The following is a 20,162-nucleotide window of genomic DNA, read 5'->3' as shown; positions in this document are numbered from 1 at the left end:
AGGAATTTGGGAATACATATATTTCCTATTAGGTGCTGAGTTGTGAGATTACATTTGTTAATCAGTAACTGAGAACATGTAAAAATGGCCTGGCTTTTCAAGTCAATTGTCTGACAATGAAATTGATATACCACTCTATCTGGTCCCTAGAAGTTGACCAGTTGTTCTGAGAGGGGGCCTTGTACAATTATTAGGGAAATGGGCTGTTTCTTGCTTAATATTATACTGAAAAAATAGTATAGGATCTTGAAAGATCTTGAAAACAGCATGAGTTATAACTTTAAAAAAATTATATCACAAAAACTATTTGATTATTAGGTGAAAGTGAAAGTCACTCAGTCATGTCCAACTCTTTGTGACTCCATGGAGTCCATGGAATTCTCTAGGCCAGAATACTGGAGTAGGTAGCCTTTCCCTTCTCCAGGTGATCTTCCCAACCCAGGGATCAAACCCAGGTCTTCCACATTGCAGGTGGATTCTTTACCAGCTGAGCCACAAGGGAAGCTCAAGAATACTGGAGTGGGTAGCCTATCTCTTCTCCAGCGAATCTTCTGGACCCAGGAATGGAACTGGGGTCTCATGCATTGCAGGCGGATTCTTTACCAACTGAGCTACCAGAGAAGCAATTACTAAGTAGTAAGTGCCTTTAAGTTTGTCTCACTTATCTCTGTACTCTCTATGGTGCATTATAGAAGACTGTCGGTACTTCTATGAGTTGGTGTCAGCTATTTGTTTAACAAATAAAAGGGATCTACTGGCTCCTACAAATGAAATAGTCCAGTGGTCAGATGGAGATCAGGTCTGGCCCCTGCTTTCTGCAGCCTTTTCCACCCTGCCATCCACAAAGTATCAGCTCTCTCTGTAGGCTGAGAGGAAGACAGCTTCACCTCTGTGTCTCTTCACAACACACAGAAGAGGAAAAGTCACCTTTCTAAGTGGCTCCCTAGAAGTTACCATACCAAAGAAACTTCCTCTCATGAGAACATCTCAAGAGCCTAAACTGAGTCACATGCTCATCAATGAACCTATCCTTTTATCAGATGAATGTCATGTCATGCATTGATTGGCTTGTGTATGAATTTATCAGCAATTTACTTTAACCAAGGGAGGGAGATTTCTCTCAAGAGTCATCAAGCCCATTACTGGAGCTGGGACTGGGGTTCATTTCTCCTGAAGGTCTGAAACTCTGTCCCTTAATCAATAGAGGAAGCCCCTGGTTGCACATGTGTGCTGGTCATTGTTGCAGTTCCCATTCAGTCTTTGCAATAACTCATGTAGTTGAACTGAGGTCCCCAGTTGCTCAGGAACTAGCTCAAGTTCTCCCAGTAAGTGGTGAAGTTAGAATTTCTAGGTTTTCTGATTCCAAAGTCCATCCTCCTTCTAACACACCACCCTTCCTAAGTGAATGAACAAATAAATGTATGTTGGAAGCGGGACTCTCCGCTCTGAAAGGGTAACGGAGTAATGGTTACTGTGAGAGAATCTTTCTCTTTGAAGTCTGGCCATTCCTTAGGAGCTGGGTGACACTAGGAAGACATCATGCCTCTCTGCTTGTTTCCTCACTGATAAAATGGCAGTTGTGCTGGATCTTACCTCATTGGCATGTTGTGAGAATTAAGTGAGGTAATGCTGATAATGACCTTGGAACAGGGGTTTCCAGCCTGAAGTAGGTCAACACCCTTGTCTAAGGTAGGTCTACTTTGGGGAGAAATTGGTTATTTGTCCAATGGACAATAAAATTACACTTCTCCCTTTTCTACAGGATTAAAAGGGGATAGAAGTGTTTATACATGTGAAAACCTCCTGAGTGCTGCAGCATCATATGAGTTTAGAATTTTTAGAAAATTTCCAAATGTGTTCAAACTACCCTGCAAGGGTATTCGGAACTTGAAGTGGGTAAGGGAGAAGTCTGAAAATCTACAGAATCACTTTCTTTTCTTAATTCTACCCAAAGCTCATTCATTGTTCTTCGTTATCCTGATGGTATCCTAATGCTGTCCTGCCCTTTTCATTTCTTCTCATCTTCCTCTCTGCATCCTCATTACATCTTTCCTTCCTTTTTACTTCCCATAATTTAGTACAAATAATTTTTTGGAGAAGACTTCAGTGTGTGATGCAAATGACATGATTTGGAATCCCGTTAAGGAGGTAGTGGGGTGTCAGATAGGGAAGGATCATCTTGTCATTGGAGGGGGACGCTCACCCTGCTGATTCTAAGCGTTGCACAGAGACTGACTTTTTTTCTCCAAGAAACAGGAAATAATATTTTAATCTTCAATTCGCAGTGAAGAGCCTGGGGGCATAGAAAGAGAATGACAGGTGTTTGGACTCTTTTGGAGTATTGAAATGATTGTGCATATATACAAAGGCAATAGTTAGTGCTAATCACCATCTCTGGAAGTAGGGAAGCCATTCTTTTACTTCCTCATTAATTCATACTTTCAATTAACATTAATTACTGACTAATGCCCAGCACAATTGTTAGACCATGAAGGGCTTATAAAGTAATGCAAATTCTGTCTATTTATAAGGTACTCACAGAAGGCAGTTATAGATAAGATAGCATCGTGATGAGGTAATTAATTTTATAATACTGTATGTAAGTGGCCAGTTTGAATATTAAGTGAAACTGGAAACTGCCACAGGAAGCTGGCTGCCTGTGAAATATTGTGTATATCTATGAATTTATTTTTGTTTAGGTAAACTGTAGATATACCTTAGTAATATGTCAAGTAATATCCTGTAAGCCTTTGTAGAGTATTATATGCATCTCAGTTGGGCTTGTACAAAATCGGAGGAAAAATTTCACCAATTAAAAAAAGATGGAGAGACATTGTATAGTGTAAAATATTGCACATTTTGGTCAGTTGTGTGTGGAATGATACATTTTAGACTCTGACTTATAGTTTTGGCCTTAGAAAGGAAAAAAGGCATGATGCTATGAACTTACTGAATATAAATAATAATTTTTAAAAATTATATCACTAATGTATAAGCAGGAGAGTCTGGGCTAACTATACTTGTGGCAAAATTAGTAGAAAGATCAACTTAAAAGTTTTATTAGGATATCAAGCACTGATAACATTCCACTATTTGTACTACTCACTTAGAAAGTGGAAGTTTTTCATCATACACATTCAGTTCCCCTCTTTAAGTTGGCAAACACTGACTTTTTCCACTGTATTTCTATATAACTGGACTCTTACCAGTTCCGCTATGTGTGTGTGCATTTTAATAGTTACGCATACTATCACTAGTGTTGTTAGCTTAACTTATCTGCATTTTGGAGTTAAAACTCTCTACAGACCCTTTACAGGAGTAGGAATCTGATCATAGTTCTTTGCAGGTTTATAAATGCTTTGCTGTCAGATCACTCAGACTGACACAAACAGTAGCTCTCCTGAAGCTCTGCAGTCAGGATGTTCCCTCCGGAGTCTACTGTGTCCACTGCCGCATCACTGAGATTGAGAATATTCCTATTTTATATTCTAGCTTTTGTGTGAGCAGATACACTGGACTCTGCTTTTTAAAGTCCTTTCTGATGCTGATTCCTTCTCTTGAAATATTCTTGTTTGTTTATCAGTTCTCTACCCATTCTTTGAAGTCCAGCTGAAACAGCCAAGCTACTTATTCAATATTCTATAGTAGGAAATTATTCCTTCCTCCTCCACACTCAGTTGTACTTGTGTGACATTGATTACAAGATGCCTTTTACTTATACACCTGCAGTATATTTTATACACATTCAAAGAGCATGCATGGTTATTGTGTAAGGTAGCAATGTTGAAAAGTCTTGGTGCTTCTAGACTGGCAACCCAGATCTGTCTCCTACTCTCATTAACGGCTTCCCTGGTGGCTTACATGGTGAAGAATCCGCCTGCAATGCTGGAGACCTGGGTTCGACCCCTGGGTTGGAAAGATCCCCTGGAGGAGGGCATGGCCACCCATGGAGTATTCTTGCCTGGAGAATCCCCATGGCCAGAGGAGCCTGACGGGCTACAGTCCATGTGGTCTCAAAGAGTCGGACACAACTGAACGACTAAGCACAGCAGCATGATCAGTAAGCATGCAGCAAATTCAGAATAGCTTAACTGCCGTGAAATAAAAAGCTCAACAACATCAACAACAACAACAAGAAGCTTCCAGCTTTCTTACTCCTAAATAGGAGACTGCCAGTGGCCATCTCATATGATTACTTTGTTGAGATAATATCTGTAAAGAGCCTCTGTTTGTTTGCTGTTTCCCAGGCCTTGGGCAAAATGCTTTCTGTAACATGTGTAATTCCTTTGCCCCCAATCCTGGGACAGAGTAGGTACTCATTAAATATTTCCCAAATGAATGAGAACTGGATTTGGGCTGGCAGCAGGTCCCTGTCTGCTGAGTCAACTGCCTTGAGTCAGCTGTGGAGCTGCATGCAACTGAGGACTCCAGAGAGGAAAGATACAGATGGATTGTTGTTCACACTTATCTGGCTGAAAGGCTATCATGGTATGATTTCTAAGCACAATGGAGAGCTCATGGGGAAAGAAGAGTGTCATTTCTGAATTGCAACTATTTCCTTTTCCACCATCTCATTATTCTTCCCTCCCCAGTTCCTGCTGATCAATTCAGTCCAGAAGAGGCACAGATCTCATTCTGAGTCACTCTATGGTTGTATTTGGAACACTGTATTTTTACTATATCCCATGGAATATATCCCTTAGAAGAAATGGAGTAGCCCTCATAGTCAAAAAAAGAGTCCGAAATGCAGTACTTGGGTGCAATCTCAAAAACAACAGAATGATCTCTGTTCGATTCCAAGGCAAACCATTTAATATCACAGTAATCCAAGTCTATGCACTAACCAGTAATGCTGAAGAAGCTGAAGTTCAACAGTTCTATGAAGACAATCAAAATCTTCTATAACAACACCCAAAAAAGATGTCCTTTTCATCATTGGGGACTGGAATGCAAAAGTAGGAGGTCAAGAGATACCTAGAGTAACAGGCAGATTTGGCCTTGGAGTACAAAATGAAGCAGGGCAAAGGCTAACAGTTTTCACAAGAGAACGCACTGGTCACAGCGAACACTTTCCCAACAACAAAAGAGACGACTCTACACATGGACATCACCAGATGGTCAATAATGAAATCAGGTTGATTATATTCTTTGCAGCCAAAGATAGAGAAGCTCTATACAGTCAGCAAAAAGAAGACCAGGAGCTCACTGTGGCTCAGATCATGAACTCCTTATTGCCAAATTCAGACTGAAATTGAAGAAAGTAGGGAAAACCACTAGACCGTTCAGGTATGACCTAAATCAAATTCCTTACGATTAGACAGTGGAAGTGACAAATAGATTCAAAAGATTAGATCTGATAGAGTGCCTGGAGAACTATGGATAGAGGTTTATGACATTGTACAAGAGGCAGTGATCAAGACCATCTCCAAAAAAAGAAATTCAAAAAGGCAAAATGGTTGTCTGAGGAGGCCTTACAAATAACTGAGAAAAAAAGGGAGGCTAAAGGCAAAGAGAAAAGGAAAGATATACCCATCTGAATACAGAGGTCCAAAGAACAGCAAGGAGAGATAAGAAAGCCTTCCTAAGTGAACAATGCAAAGAAATAGAGGAAAACAATAGAATGGGAAAGACTAGAGATCTCTTCAAGAAAATTAGATAACAAGGGAACATTTCATGCAAAGATGGGCACAATAAAGGACAGAAATGGTATGGACCTATTAGAAGCAGAAGATGATGGCAACAATACACAGAAGAACTATACAAAAAAGATCTTCATGATCCAGAAAACCACGATGGTGTGATCACTCACCTAGAGACAGACATCCTGGAATGCGAAGTCAAGTGGACCTTAGAAAGCATCACTACAAACGAAGCTAGTGGAAGTGATGGAATTCCAGCTGAGCTATTTAAAATCCTAAAAGATGATGCTTTGAAAGTGCTACACTCAATATGCCAGCAAATTTGGAAAACTCAGCAGTGGCCACAGGACTGGAAAAGGTCAGTTTTCATTCCAATCCCAAAGAAAGGCAATGCCAAGTAATGTTCATACTACCACACATTTGCACTCATCTCACAAGATAGCAAAGTAAAGCTCAAAATTCTCCAAGCCAGGCTTCAACAGTATGTGAGTCATGAACTTCCAGATGATCAAGCTGGATTTAGAAAAGGCCGAGGAACCAGAGATCAAATCTCCAACATCCACTGGATCATTGAAAAAGCAAGACAGTTCCAGAAAAACATCTACCTTTGCTTTACCGACTATGTCAAAGCCTTTGACTATGTGGATCACAACAAACTGTGGAAAATTCTTCAAGAGATGGGAATACCAGACCACCTTACCTGCCTCCTGAGAAATCTGTATGTAGGTCAAAAAGCAACAGTTAGAACCAGGCATGGAACAACAGACTGGTTCCAAATTGGGAAAGGAGTTCATCAACGCTGTATATTGTCACCTTGCTCATTTAACTTATATGCAGAGTACATCATGTGAAATGCCAGGCTGGATGAAACACAAGCTGGAATCAAGATTGCAGGAAGAAATATCAATAACCTCAGATATGCAGATGACACCACCCTTATGGCAGAAAGCAAAGAGGAACTAAATAACCTCTTGAAAGTAGAAGAGGAGAGTGAAAAAGCTGGCTAAAAACTCAACATTCAAAAAACTAAGATCATGGCATCTGGTCCCATCACTTCATGGCAAATAGATGGCAAAACAAAGGAAACAGTGAGAGCTTTATTTTCTTGGGCTCCAAAATCACTGCAGATGGTGACTGCAGCCATGAAATTAAAAGAGGCTTGCTCCTTGGAAGGAAAGCTATGACCAACCTAGCATATTATAAAGCAGAGACATTACTTTGCTAACAAAGGTCCATCTAGTCAAAGCTATGGTTTTTCCAGTAGTCATATATGGATGTGAGAGTTGGATTCTAAAGAAAGCTGAGGGCCAAAAAATTGATGCTTTTGAACTGTAAAGTCCTTTAGACTGCAAGGAGATCAAACCAGTCAATCCTAAGGGAAATCAGTCCTCAATATTCATTGCAAGGACGGATGCTGAAGCTGAAACTCCAATACTTTGGCTACCTGATGGGAAGAACTGACTCACTGGAAAAGACCCTGATGCTGGGAAAGATTGAAGGCAGGAAGAGAAGGGGACGACAGAGGATGAGATGGTTGGATGGCATCACCAACTCAATGGACATGAGTTTGAGCAAGCTCTGGGAATTGGTGATAGACAGGGAAGCCTGGCATGCTGCAGTCCTTGGGGTCTCAAAGAGTCAGACAGGACTGAGGGACTGAACTCATCTGAACTGATGGAATGTAAGGACATTGTAGATCTATCTTACTGGCAAAAAAAAAAAAAAAGAAAAGAAAATCAACCAAAGCATTGTACCTATTTAGTGCTAAATGTCTTAGAAATTGTAGAAGCTTTTGAAAAATCCCACCTAAATAAAAAATGACATTTGTACCCTCAGGTTCTTATAAGTGAAGAGAATTTCGGGAATCTCCAGTTTGATGACTCATAACTTTTCCAGTGTTTTATTCTCATGAGCCATTGATTAAAATAGGGTGTAACATTGTCTGTTTCTCTCCCAGCAAAGATATTCCCATCAATTTGGAAGTTTTGGAAGCTTCTTCAAGCCCCTGGGATATAATTTTATGCATAAAACCATTGTATTTGAAATGATATTTGAGGTACGTTGGAAAAGTTTATTTTTGCAGCCTCCACTGAGGCTTGTCTTGTTCCTGGGGAGCAGTATGTACAGTGCACAAATCTGGATGAAGAGTATTTCCCATGATGCACTGAAAGGTCAGTGTTCCCATCTTGCTCTGCTACTGAAGGCTGGAGTTAATGAGGAAGAGTTTGTATGTGAATGTCAGGCATGTTGCAATAACTAGCCACAATGGAATAGTCATGGCAACTTCCATCACTTGGTTTTTTTGTTTTTGTGATGTTGCTGCATGCTTCATTTTATGAGTATTTTCTTTTCTTGTGTGTGGTTGAACCCATCTATTGCCATCTTGGGCTTGGATACTTGTATTTAAAAGGAGAGGAAGAACAGAGGGAGAAACTGGAAAACTGACAGAATGATATATCCTAAGAACTTATTACTTTATTTTACTCCCTCCACTTCTGCTGACAGATATTCTGGTGATTAATATTCTGATGAGTCTGTGACTTTGGGAAAGGGGAAAAAAATGCCTTCCCTGAAGAGAATCTTGAAAAGCAGATCGTAATGAGACATAGGAAATATTGTGAAAACTGGACTTTTTGGTGACTTCATATCTTGGATACAGACCAACTCTAGTAATATTATTTCTGAAATAAGATAAATGAAAATTGTCAACAGTATTTGGTAAATCATTTGTATACTTGAGGGCTTTTATCTTGATCATAGCATCTACCACCTGAATGGTAATTTATGTTTCAGTGAGAGCCCTGGAATAGAATAAAAGGAGTGGTGACAATCTAAGTGTCTTAGATATCCTCATTCGTTTTATTCATGAGGGTGAATAATATTCTCACTGTAGACAGGTCTAACTGGAGAATATCCTGTGCTTTACATACATTGACTCCCAAGATGGAAATCTGCACATCTGTGGCAGTACATGTAGGGGACCACTAATAGTTGGCTTTTTGGGGACAGCCTCTTGAGGATTGTGACCAAATCAAGCAGAAGTGCTGGGATCACTTCATAGGTAGGGTATGAAGCTGAGGATGTTGAATTCTTAAGAAGACTGGTCCACTCTATAGATGCAACATACACAGGGAATGTGCCTCTATTCCTAGCAATCTATATTTACAATTTTACATCCTTGTAACACTTTCATCACCTTCTTCTCTTGTCTGCCTATTCTTTACTTTAAAAAGTTGCCAAAGTAATCTTCACCCATCCATTTTCAAAGTTACATGCATCCCATCGTATATTAGAAAGGCTCTTTAGCCATTTTATCACTTTTCAGTTTTTCTCTACATTTTACTACTGATTTTTTCTTTTAAACTTGTTTATGCTTTGACATCAACTCTTGTCGAAATGCTGACACTTTTACACGTTAAAAAAAGGACGAGCCAGTTCAACAAATAAGGCCCAAGAGGAAGGTGAAGTGTCTCCCGGCTGTTAGCCAGTTCTGGAGTTCTTTGACTCTCAGGGCACGGGAAGGACTGTGTGCTTGGTCGCGTCGAGAGGGAGACACAGACTCGGCCTGCGAATTGGCCAGCCTGGTGACCAGCGAGCCCGCCCCTCCTTCCCCCTCCCGTGCTCACACTCAGGAAGCAGCTGGCTACAGGCCGGCCTTCGCGGCCGCACACACATCCACTCTCCTCCCAGGCCGCCTCCTCCCTCCCTCCCTCCCTCTCTCTTCCCCCTTCCCCTCTCCCGCAGCCGCGTCCACACTGCGCCGCCAGGGCAGCCCAGAGCGCTGCGCGCACGGGCACCGGAGCTGGGGCCGCCACCACTGCCCCTCCCCGCAGCCAGGTTCGCGGCCCGCTACCGTCTAGGCTCGCACCAGCGTTCCCCCGACGGAACCGCCGCAAGCAATTAGCCAGCATCCCGAACCGGCCCCCAGACGCACCCCAGGCCCAAGGCAAGGATGAGCAAGACGCGTGAGGCACAAAGCCGAAACTCAACTTTTTAAAGATATTATTTGCTTTGTGTGCGTGTGTGTGCGCGCGCGCGGGGGGGTGGAGGGAGGGGGAAGCGGCAGAATGAGCTGATGCCGAGGGTACAGCCACCCCACTTCTGCCTGCCTCCTCCTCCCCCTAAAGCTACTGCCCTAGCACACGCGCGCACACACTGCACTTGGGCCGGGTTTCGGCGCTCTGTCCCCCGGCTTGGATGGGAGTTTTCATTTCCGAAGGAGGCAGAGCCAGGGGAGCTCGCTGAAGGGCTGGAGCCCCAAGTTTCTCCTCGCCAGCGCTGGCTGCCCGCTGTCATTCGCTCAGGCTGGCCGGGGGAAGGGACCCGCACGCCAGGCTTTGTTGTGGAAATCCCGGGTTACCTGGTAAGTGGATGCCATAGGAACTTTGCTAGTAGGCGAGTCGAGAGAAGCCGGGCGCTTGAGAGTGGGGGAGCTACAACGCTCAGAGATACAAACTAGGGATTAGAAATATTTACACTCTGAGCTGCTGGCGTGGTTTAAGAATACGGGCACCCCAACACCCATATTCTCTAAATGATCTGTTTACTGAGATAGCAATTCTCAATTAGGAATCAAGCTGTGTTCTTGTCAGTTGCCTAAAAGCATTGAAAGTAGAAGAGGGAAAGGAAATCAACAAGGTTTTCAAGTTTTTCTATTTAGGAAGACTTTTTGTTTTGGGCTTTTCTTCTAAACTAGAGGGTCCAGAAGACTACAAAATCAGGGCAAGTTACAGTACGCAAGGGCATGGTCATGCACGCCACCCATGAGTCCCCCCCTGAAGGGAAACTTTGGAGAAGTGGGAATTGATGGGTTGACATGAGGTCTCTCCCTCTTTCCAGTTCCACGTGCTTGTGGAGCTCTAACGAAGGCTGTTTTCCATGCTGTGTCTCACCCAATTCGATGTCCCTCCCTATTGCCCAGAGGTCCTCCGGTAAGGGGATACGTTAACTCCTCGTTAACTCCTCGTGGGGACGGGTCCAGCGACCCGCAGCTGCCAGCTCTTGTAACTAGAACTATAACCCACATCGCAAACTGCGCAGATTCAGACTCTCACACACCCCACCAGGTTCGTCACCTCGCGTTTACATTTTTATAGGGCTCGACAAAATGTCAGCACTGTTTGGAAAATGTCTCAGTCTCAGGGACTTTGTCCTGCGCAAGACTCCAGTCCCTATAAATGACCCTGTGTGTATTTTGAAGTCGCCCGAGGCCGCTTTCTGGAAAGCGTGAGTGAGCAGCCGGCTTTCTCCTAAACACACCTTGCCTGGAGCGACACTTCCAACTTACTCACTGGAGCCGACAAGTCACTTCGGTGATGAGGAAGTCACCCAAGTGTCTGGAAAACTCGGCCCTGACGGATTTGTCATCCTATGGATGATTCAATTAGGTACCTGTAGGGAGAAACTTTCTGAAAGGTCGTCTCTGGTTTCCCGAGTCGCACCCTACAGTTCTTGGGGGGTGTCTAAGAGGCAAGAAGTGAAAGAACAAGGATTTTTAGGACGCTAGCGGTGCGGGCTCTGGGCCACGCAGGGCGTTTGGCGCGGGGACTTGCGCTCCCGGCAGCGGCGAGCAGGGCTGCGGCTGCCTCCGAATCCCGGCTTGGGCCGGGCAGCGCGCTGGTTTCTGCCTCCTGGGCTCCGCAACCGCCGACCATCGGCGGCGCGCATTCGGTCCCGACTTACTCGGGACTGGGTTGCACAACAGGAAGCCTGAACGAGTTTGTTTTGTTTTGCTGCGCTCGCTTGCGGACAAGGCCGAGGGTTAGGGGCAGAGCGGCCAAGGAGGGGGTCGCAGTAGCGCATCCCAAGCAGGTCTCCGTCGCCTCGGCCCCGGACCCGCCCCTCGCTCCACGCCAGAGAGCCCAGGGGCGCCGGCCTTGAATCCCCGCGGGCCAAGATGCGGGGCGGCGAGGGTCATGAACTGATAAAGGCTGCCGTCTCCTGCTCTGCCTCACGCGCTTCTTCGCTCGGCAGGTCCCTGGCACCCTCCCCCCACCACCCGCTTGGTATTCCTCACCCGCTTACTACTTTTTCCCGGGGGCATCATATGGGCCTTTATCCCAGCAGCATCTAAACCCAGGACAGAGGTGGAGGGTACTTCCGGAAATTCGAGGACTTGCAGCCCCCTCGTACATCGAAGAGGGATTTGCACTCTCTCCCCACCTACTTCCAGGACTTAGCATCTCTCCTGAGTTTGGGCCTGGGGCTCTGGAGTTTGAGGAGAGGAATGTTCTGCAGCTCCCCCCAGTGGACCAGTTCCCTTTAGGTTGTGGAAGGAGGGAATAGCAAGTAAAGATCGTAAGGCTAGATGGGGATCTTGGTGATCACCTACAGATGAGGAAACTGAGGCCCAGAGACTTTCAGGAGTTTTGCCCCAGACCTCAGAGCCAGTTGTTACAGTCGCAGGGCAAGCACTCAAGTTTCCCAGTTCAGAGAGCATTTCTTGGCCTGAAGGTGAACTCAAGACAAATGCAGTCTCATTCTGCCCGCTCTGAAAGCTTTGATGAGTCATGATTTCTGCCTTGGGAGTTAGCCAGACGTCTGTTTCCCTCTCTGTAGCATTTCCCACTGGACCTCCTTTTTAACATAAATGGGGAAACTTTTTTTTTTGTAAAAGATTGATTTGTGTTGGTTTAAATTTTCTCATTCCTTCTTTTCTTCCTCCTCCAAGTTTTCTTAAGGTGAAGTGTGAAACAGGTGCAACCTGCAAAAGTTTGTAGAAAAAAGATCTGCCACAATGAATATTTGAAGCCATTTAGAAACAGGAGTGTGTCATATTACACGTTATATTTGCAGTTGGGAGCTGTTGAAGTTTAAGGATCACCTTTGAATACATTACAATTTTCATATGTTTTCACTAGTCGTCTGTGTAGCCAGACTAGCACTAACATTACCTTGAAAAGGAAGAATGGGGGATTTCTTTTCCAGTCACTTTCAAATTCCTTTCCTTATTGGTAGTCGAAGTCCTTTCCTTTGTTGTTCAGAGGAGTCAGTAATCTCTCAGTGTGAATAACTAATCTAATTGTTGCTCTAACTCCCTCTCCTCTTGGTTCACATTAAGCCAGTTTTAGAGAGCATCTTGTGGCTGGTCCCTGATCTCATCCAAGTTCCTTTATAGTAGTGGGTTTGTCAGATATTGAGTACTTAGGGTCAGACGATGTTCTTGGGAAGAAGTGATATGATTCAGAATAGAAAAAGCAACTTTTTTTTTTTTTGGATGGACTCCAGGGTCCACCTAGCAGGTGCCATTCCTATTAGGCCAAAATAGGCAGGGTGGGGAGGTTAAATAGCAGCAAATTATGTTTTGTACTAGCCTTGCCTTCACTTATATGGCAGAAAGTGGTCTCCATCGTTTCAGAAGATAGCTTAGTGTTCTCCGTCTTTTTCTCTCAGTATTCTTTTCTGCTGGTAACTTAATTTGATGACATTCTTTCTGGTGTTGTCTCTCTCATATTGTCGTTATTGATCTCAATTTGGAATGTTAGTTTGTAGTTCTTCCAGGATATATAAGGAGTAATTCTTGAGGGAGATAATTCAGTAAGTGCCATCCTATGCACATTCTCTTTCTTGGAGAAATCATTTTCTGTGTTTCTATAATTATTTTCTGTAGACATTATTATAAAGAATGCTGAAATGCAAGACTTGACATTTAATTTTTCTCAAAGTTTAGTTGGGTCATAGGCTCAGGACTGAAAATAAAAACACAAACAAATGGCATATAGGAAATCTGTGCAATGAAACTGTGCTGCCTTATGCTTTCCAGGAGGGTTACATTTCCAGTAAGGTCTTTAAAATGACATTAATACATAGTTTGATTAAACTGAACACAACTGAATAAGTAGCATCTTCATTTCAAGAAATGGAACATTACCAATACCCTAGAAACTTGACTCTTACTCTCTTCTATTGCTGTCTTCCCCCATCTCTTGCAGCCACTGTGTTCTCCTCAAGTGTAATGACTGCCTTAACTTCTAACAGATGTAATAATTTTGCCCATTTTTTATGTGTTATATAAATGGGATAATTCAATACGCACTCCTGAATTTGACTTCTTTTGCTGATATAATAGCCTTTTAGTAGGTCAAATAATTTGGACTCCCCTTTAAAGTTTAGGGAAACAGTTTGACTTGCAGTAATTAGTTGTTCAGGCATTACTTAATATGGTAGAGTTAAGGAAAAACACCAATGAAACAGAAGCCCTGTTCTGTATCCTGATGACTGTCTGATTAGGGAGACTAAACAGATATGAGTGAAACCATAAAGTGAAGCCAGCTTAGGGTGAGCAAGGAGAATGCTGAGGAGCAACTTCCACCATGACAACCCAAAATGCATTTGGCAGTCTCTCTGTTAGGACCAACAACCCCCATGACAAAAAAATGCCTGGTCTCAGTACTGAAGTGACTGTATTTGTTTTGTGGCTTTCAGCTAGGATTTTTCATTGTTCACGAGTATGCCAAGATAAAGACAAGAATAATATGCCTGTTCAGAAGAGTGGGATAGACTTTTTATGTTGCTTTGTTCTAATAGAAAAAGGAATAGACTAGGAGGAATAGACCAGGAAGCACACAACTGTAATTAAACTGGTTCCACAAGACACAGAGCTTAGGGTTTATGGTCACACCTTACTTAGACTATATTTATTCAGGCAATAAATGATAAATATAGGATATGAATATATAAGTATATAATTATATATTGATTTATATGATAATTTTCAGTATAAATAGGCAATACAGTGTGATAAATACAAGTATAATAAATATATGTGCATACATGTATATGAAAAGTCAATATATATGACATATGTAGTGTGAAAAATATAAATATATAGGTATATCAGATAATTTATGTACCTATAAGGACTGGGGAGAGCTTGATAAATTATACAGAGTACCAAAACTTAATGAAATTAGAATTTAGACAGGAAGGTGAAACACAGGCAAATAACTATAAGGCAATGTGGAAAGTTATGAATGTTAAAGGAGATGTATGTAGAATGAAATAGTCAACATGTATCACATCGTTCTAGGTACCAGGCACTGGGCTAAACAAGTAACATGCATCATCTCATTTAATGTTCTGTAATGCCATGAACTAGGTATAATAGTATAATCCTCACCATTTTACAGATCAGTGACAGAAGTAGATTAAGAGAGGATCAGAGAAAGCCAAAGGTGGGGTGGGCCTGGCAGGTGACTGGAATCTGGATTTGGGGGAAGAGAGGGCAGAAGAAGGGAGGAAGGGAAGGACCACTCAGGTGGATTCAAAGACAGTGTATAGAATGAACAGAAACAAGGATCCAGCCATGTTCTACTTTGGGAACAGAATCAGGAGACTGAGTTGTAAAACTGAGATAATGAAGGCTCTAAGTAGCTGAGCGCAGACTTGAAGTAAAGAAAGCTGGTGTGGAGCTAATCTTGTCTGACATGATTTCTTTAGGCCAAGAATGGGAACAACTGCACATTCCTTTGGGTGCACCAAGTCTTGCTGAACTACAGATGAGCAGATAGGATTACAGTGCAAGATCAGACCCTGTTCCAGGCTCCTTGATAAAAAGATCAGACTTTTTCAGTGTTGGTTATTTCTGAAGCTCTGAGCCAGATCTGTGAAGTTTTGTTTCTAGGCCTGCTGGATATTGTACGCAGAAAATTAATCAGATGCTAGGGTTATGTATGATTTCTTGTTATTCCTGTGTGTGAAGAAATGGATTAATGTTTTCCCAACCTTTGCAGTATGACCAATAGATTCCACTTCTGTCTGTAACTGACTGAGTCATTCATGTAGGGCTTTTTTTTTTTTTAAATAAATATGTTGTCATATTGGTTAAGGGCCTAGTCATTGTTGTGGACGTTCATACTTCTGCAGTGATGTCAGTGAACATAATTTAACTTGTATTAAACTTCTGTCTACCAACAGCTAAAAATAGTTACACTGGTTACTTTTCAGCAATAACTAACTACACTGAAGGAAAGAAATCACTCAATTATACATGTGATAGGGATAATTTAATATGCTTGAATATTTTGTTTAATGAGTGCTAAATTAAGTTTATTTCTAGAATCTTCCATAGATAGATGTTTATATTACTGTTTTGAAAGAACTGTGAGTTTTAGCTTTGCCAATAGCTATTCACATGGCTGAGTAATTATTTATGTACACTAGGTGACCAAGAATGCACTTTAATTTGCCATATTTTACAACCTATGTATCTCCTTGTGTGAAAATGGATTTTTCTTTTTTAAAGAAAATCTCCAGCCAGTTACTTTTCTTTTATATTTCTGAAGAAGCCTTTGTGTCTTAAACCATGGCCATGTGGTGTTCACTTTTTGCAATTCAGGTAATTAATTCAGTGGTGACATCATTGGGAATGTGTTCGTTTTTCCATTTCAAATTCCTTCTCATAGGATCTGATGTTAACTCATATTAAGAACACATTTCAAAAAAACTCAGTTCTCGAGGACAGTTAATTTAAACTTCACCACGCCCCCCCCCCCCCCCCCCCCCCTTCACATTGTAAAACTGAGGTTTTATTTCAGGGAAGGTCATCTACCCCTTGCAACAAGGAAGATATAAAATTGTCAGTCATCTTGATCTCTGATTCTGTCAGTCAGTTGGTTAATTGGTATTTGTAGAGCACATTTGATCAATTGATACTAAATAGAAGGCAAAGTGAAAGATAACAGTGGTAGGAGTGTGCGTGTTCATTGCTCAGTCATGTCTGACTCTTTGTGACCCCATGGACTGGAGCCTGCTAGGCTCCTCTGTTTATGGAATTCTCCAGGCAAGAATACTAGAGTGGGTAGCCAGTCCCTTCTCCAGGGGCTCTTCCCGACCCCGGGGTTGAAGTGGGTTCTCTTGCATTGCAGGCAAATTCTTTTGGGCCACCAGAGAAGCCCCGGTAGGAGTATAGCTTTGTGTTATTTAATCCTTAGTTTTCATAAAGCTAAAAACGTCAAACATTTAGATTTTCTCTTCATTACAGCTATATTATGGGATCTGTTTTACTTTAGCTGTTTAATTCTGTCTGTTTCTACAGATTTTCTTGGTAGGTATCTGGGCTGGCAGGTATCTCAATGCTTTTATAACAGTAGCTTTTATGCGGTTTTTTGTCTGTAACCCACCAGAAAATATTTATATATGTTAATATAATATATTTGATGCACATTGATAGCTTCTGTTTAATTCTAGTCAGTTCTATTTCATTAAAAAATGTTTCTCCATTAAATAATTGATTTCAGGGCTCACCAGTGGGTTTTGACCAATTTGAAAAACAGTACTTTAGAAACAACACTTTGTTAAAGATAGATCTGAACTTACAGCCCGTATTCAACTTGGGCCAATGCCTTGGCAAGGGCATGGTGCCTTTCTGAACTTACCTATGTTTGTCTCAAAAATCCTTTTCGTTTCAAGTTTGTTCCCATTTTGTGTTGTTGTTGTTTTTTTTTTTTTTTGCAGCTGACTAAGGGAATCCCTAACTATCCCCCTCTCTTTTGCTTCTTTTGGTAGGGTCATGTTTTTCTAGAACGTGCTATACTCATTGGTGAGTTCATGACTGAGGCAAAGTCGATGAAACACTTGTAGGTAATTACTACTAAAAGTAGTGACATTTAGTAAATTAGGGGGATATGAGAGTTGCATAGATGCACTGAAGTGTAAAAAGTAGATTCTAAGAAATGTTATTGAACTTCCAATATTGTCCTCCAGCAGTATTTTCCTGAAGGTCCTGAACTTCTTCTAGAAATTTATAATCACTAGCATTGTTTGGAAGGTTCTCAAAGCTGCTTCTGATTTTCAAGTTAGGATTAACTAACTACAGAATAAATTCCTGCATTGGATTTGGTCATTTTTTCCCTGCTGCTTTCCCCTCCCCTCTCCTCCTTTCTGTTCCTCTTCTCCCTTTCCCTTCCTTTTTTTCCTTCAGTGTGCTGTTCATATTTACTGTCCACATTTTTAGTATCATAGCCACTCACTTGATTAAAAAGGCACTGCCAGATATTTTACTCCATAAACTTAGGGGAAGATTATTTTTATTTTTGAGAAAATTTTATATAAAAAGTTAAAATGTGTATCTCTAATTCAGTAGCAAAGAGTTGGAATCATAGATAAAACAATGTCAAGAATTCTATTAAATGGGATCCATAAGTTCATTATATTGTCTTTACTGATTGGTCTTTGGTAGAATGTTTTTGACTTTCTGAAGGGAACACTGATTTGTCTTCATACTTTTAATTGAAGTATGGTATAACGCAAAGCTAAACATCTTTAATTTTATTTTAATGGTGACTATATTGCTTGAGTAATAGCTAAACATCTTAGTATTCAAAATAAATATGTTAATATTCTTAAATTACCTATATTAGACCTTGGGAGTGCCCCAGTGGCCATGTGATCTATATGTACGAACTACCAGGTGTAACCTCCTTGAGTTTTCACTCCACATCCTAACGACATGGAATTATTCCAGCCCTGTTTCTGTGTGACTTCTGTTGTAAAGTCTGTGAGTCTGTCAGTCTCACTGTATAAAGTTATGAAACCACAGAAATGATCAGCTATACTTTGTGCTGGTTACTTAATATACTTTCAATTTAGAGAAATGATATTGTACACATCCAGTGCATTTCCTCTATAATATCCTCCAGCTTCACAGGCACATGTTTGCACTTTTCTGTTGTTAAAATTGCAGACAAGAGTAATTTTGATTTATTGGTGACATCTAATATAGCTGTGTTTATATTGTTGCCAATAAAATGACTTACACGATTGGTTTTTGTTTATACAATCTTTTCTGAGGAGTCAGTCACCTGTGTTAGGACAAGGTACATTCTGCTTATTAAAATGAACTCCTGGGATCTAAGAACATTCAGCTCTATCTGTCCTTGATTGAATTGCAAAATGTGCTTTACACTGCAGCCGTGCATGAGAATAACTTATACTATCTATCAATAGGCTTTTCATTTCTATATTCTTCTGCCTACAAAGCTGTAACTAGAGAACCCCATGGGAATAGCATGGGCCTATTAGTGATCAAGGCAGCGATGTTGAAAAGGCAACGTTAATGAAATTATACAATCATTAACCCGAAGGGGAAAAATAAAAAGAATCAATAAAAACTCTATTTTAGATGGTTTATATGTATATATAAGAAGTCAGCCCAGGGGCGATTTGTTTGCTGACCAGTGTTTTGTGTCTCATTATCAGTTTTTCTGTTCAGGGTAAGAAATGCTTGTGGCGTAAAAGGAATGGAAAATGTAACAAAGGCTAAATGTAGCCTAAGGAAATGAAATGATGTATGAAAATTAATAATTAACTGGCTCATCAGATGAATTATGACTCTAGATGAGTCTATTAATAATATTAAGTAAGAAAGGGCTTTTGGATGTAAACAGACATTATGGAACTCATGTTTTTGGAATTTTCTTGAAGAGATGAGTTAACATTGCTTTCTTTAATCTTTTAACCTACAAGGCATAGCACCTTGAGTGTTGGGTAGAAGGTACAAGTATGATCTTGTATTTTGTTTAAAGTCATAGCTTTTCTAGAAATCTATTGAAATTATCATTAAATGATTTTGTGCCTTGGTTTCCTTAGGAGTTAAGTAATTTCCTCTCTGACCTGACTTACAACAGTGTGTTTTAAGAGTTTTAATGTGGTCGAAAGGAAAGATTTATTAACTTGTGTTGACTCGTAGCAGAATGAGTAAACATTTTCATTGTTTTAACCAATGGAGTATTAAAAATCTACATGTGTTAATATGTCATATCCAAAGTACACCAAATTTGTCCTTCTGGATGTTCCTTGCTTTTTCTGTTTCTACTTTTTTTTTTTTTCCTGATGATGCCTGGGTTAGTCATTGAATGGAGGAGAGAAGAGAAAGTAATGCTGGAGAATGTAAATTTTTAAAGAGAAAAACGCTGTTCCAGTGGAATCCTACCAGTCAGGTTTTGATAGTGATTAGTTGTGATTTTACTTTCTGGCAAAGTACAGGAAATTTTAACTCAGATGTTCATTTTTCAGGGTGAATGTTTTCTTTCAGCACACTGCTGATGTGAAAGCCTCCTATCAGCTTTTGTTTTGATGGAGTTGGTAGAGAGTGCTGTTCTTTTTTTGCTTTCATATCCACCCAGTCCCTTTAAGTGTTGCAGACATAAAATCTACATATTTGGGCTTCCCTGATAACTCAGGGTAAAGAATCTGCCTACCAATGCAGTGGACATGGGTTTGATCCCTGGTCCGGGAAGATCCCACATGCCTCAGGGTAACTAAGCCTGTGGGCAACAACTACTGGCCCATGATCCAGAGCCTGAGAACTGCAACAACTGAAGCCCATGAGACCTAGAGTCCATGCTCTGCAAACAAAGAAGCCACCACAATGAGAAGCCCCCACTCACCGCAACTAGAGAAAGCTCGAGCAATAACCAACACCCAGCACAGCCAAAAACAAACATGTTTTAAAAAACTACACATTTATCCTTCATTATAGTTAATGAGTACTTTCTATAATCTTCCTTTTCTTAATTAGCCGAA

General features: G+C 41.2%; 1 protein-coding gene across 7 annotated transcripts in view; it reads left to right on the top strand.

Moving 5' to 3' along the window:
• Window positions 1–20,162, top strand: part of GLIS3 (GLIS family zinc finger 3) — a 563,983-nt gene that overhangs the window by 53,914 nt on the left and 489,907 nt on the right. For 4 of the 7 annotated variants that reach the window (XM_043486793.1, XM_043486790.1, XM_043486786.1 and 1 more), the window contains exon 1: window positions 9,369–10,002. The exons of the other annotated variants lie outside the window; for them this stretch is intronic. The gene's annotated coding sequence lies outside the window, so the exon portion shown is untranslated. Of the gene's footprint in view, window positions 1–9,368; window positions 10,003–20,162 lie in introns of those variants that run through there. 7 annotated transcript variants of the gene reach the window in all.

The sequence above is a fragment of the Cervus canadensis genome, chromosome 14, assembly GCF_019320065.1.
Source record: "Cervus canadensis isolate Bull #8, Minnesota chromosome 14, ASM1932006v1, whole genome shotgun sequence".
Lineage (NCBI taxonomy): Eukaryota > Metazoa > Chordata > Mammalia > Artiodactyla > Cervidae > Cervus > Cervus canadensis.
This window is presented reverse-complemented; position numbering and strand designations above follow the sequence as displayed.